The following is a 2114-nucleotide window of genomic DNA, read 5'->3' on the forward strand; positions in this document are numbered from 1 at the left end:
GACATAAAATGTCAATTTGGCGAAGCAGTAAAATGTAAATTTTCTTTTTTTTTTGTAAACTGCCAGCTCTTTAGCAACAATGTATGCACATTTTATGATTATTGTTAAAAATTATCCAATCATTGGAAATTAATCAAATTTACTGCTGGAAAAAAAATCTATGCTGATATATATACTTTCTCTTTCCTCTAGAAAGTTATAAATGTTTTTGTGCATGTGTTTGAAACCACACAATGTAAAAATCTTTTATTTTCCTTTTTTTAGGAACACTGGGGACTCCGGTGATCAAATTTCCCACCAACAGCTCAGAACTCTACACTGCACCACCTTCAACCAGCTCTTTAGGTGAGAACATTAGAACCAGATTAGATACACTTTAATGTACTTCAGAGTAAGCATTTTCAACAAAATACAACTTTTTCATGCTGCTAATCGCCCACAACACATTTTCATGAAATGGACATGGACGTTTGCACTCATGTCACTGTTGACTGAGACGTTCTTAAACAGTAGGTAGCACCACCACCACCACCACCACCAGCACCGGCACCAGCACCACCACCACCACCACCACCACCAGCACCGGCACCAGCACCACCACCACCACCACCGGCACCACCACCACCACCGGCACCACCACCACCACCGGCACCACCACCACCACCACCGGCACCAGCACCACCACCACCACCACCACCACCAAAAACACCAACAACACCAACAGCACCAACAACACCAACAACACCAACAGCACCAACAGCACCAACAACACCAACAGCACCAACAACACCAACAACACCAACAGCACCAACAACACCAACAGCACCAACAGCACCAACAACACCAACAGCACCAACAGCACCAACAGCACCAACAACACCAACAACACCACCACCACCAACACTACCAACAACAACAACAACAACAATTCTGGCGGCTCATCTTCTACAGGCAACAATGCACTGCAGTCCACCTCAGCTAAAGGTAAGTATCGCGGTCTGTTTCGCACATGCGCAGACTGAGAGCTCCGAAAGAAATCAGAGTGAGAGTTCACATGCACTGAGAAATCTGATTACTGAGCTAAAATCCAGCCTCTTTATCAGATTTTTTAATCAGATTTCTAGACCTTACTCTGATCTAAGAAATCACAGTGTGCAGTTTACATGGCCATTTGAATAATCAGATAACTGCAGAAAGCTGATTATGATCAGATTACTTAGTGCATGTAAATGCACTCATTGACGTACCATAACCATCTCCACAGAGTTTAAATGCTTTATTGCTGTGTTGTGTAAGGATATCTGTGTACTATTGCCCAATTACTGTCTTTAGCTTAACAGCAGCTAATAATCAGGTTAATGTATTGCAGTAAGAAGGCGTGCTGTATGTAAACATGTGAGAGACTCTATACTTTCAACTGATCATTTATCTCTGTCTTTTCATTTATTTCTCTAACAGCTCCTCTTGTCCTGCTTGGTGCCATTGTGGTTGTTCTGTTGTCAGATGACCTTTGGCCTGTTAAGCTGATGGAGGATGTGTACTGATGTAAGCGTTCACTTTAATTAAAAACTTGTTTTGGGTAGGTGACGGCAACCTTAGGCAATGTGCACTGCAGCACTGAAGCAATATCCATCCAATATGGTATCACTTTCAGGACTTTATACATACCTGCTGTTATTGTAACTTCATTAAAATTTTGAACTGAGTATGTTTATATTTAAAAAATGTTTAGCAGTAAACTATATCCACCTCCAAGTGCTAATATATTTTTTCATTTTCCTTCATTGTCAATAACAGCTTTGTGTTGACATTGCAGCGAATGCTGTTCAGCGCTATACATTAATCTAAAAGTCAGTGATATATATGGTAAAAATGTATTGCCATGATACTTGAATAGTACGCATGTTTTTTCTTTTCTGTTAGCTTGATAAATTGGAATAGAGGATGGACCAGTAGGGACACATTTAGAAAATGCTATAAAACCAGATGAATACAATGATTCTTCTTTAAAGTCTGTGTAAAATCTTTCTAAACACTTCATACATTTCAAAAATATTAGCTGAAAACATGTGAAAAGACTGAACTATGAGGCATTTCAATGGTGGGGAGACCTC

General features: G+C 40.2%; 1 long non-coding RNA gene across 1 annotated transcript; it reads left to right on the plus strand.

The window, feature by feature from the left end:
• The first annotated feature begins 829 nt into the window (after positions 1 to 829).
• Positions 830 to 1764, plus strand: LOC118816913. Its single transcript, XR_005007912.1, has 2 exons — positions 830 to 984; positions 1459 to 1764. It is a non-coding gene; the product is annotated as an uncharacterized LOC118816913 (long non-coding RNA).
• Positions 1765 to 2114: the final 350 nt, after the last annotated feature.

This window comes from Colossoma macropomum, unplaced genomic scaffold, assembly GCF_904425465.1.
Source record: "Colossoma macropomum unplaced genomic scaffold, Colossoma_macropomum, whole genome shotgun sequence".
NCBI classification, from domain to species: Eukaryota; Metazoa; Chordata; class Actinopteri; order Characiformes; family Serrasalmidae; genus Colossoma; species Colossoma macropomum.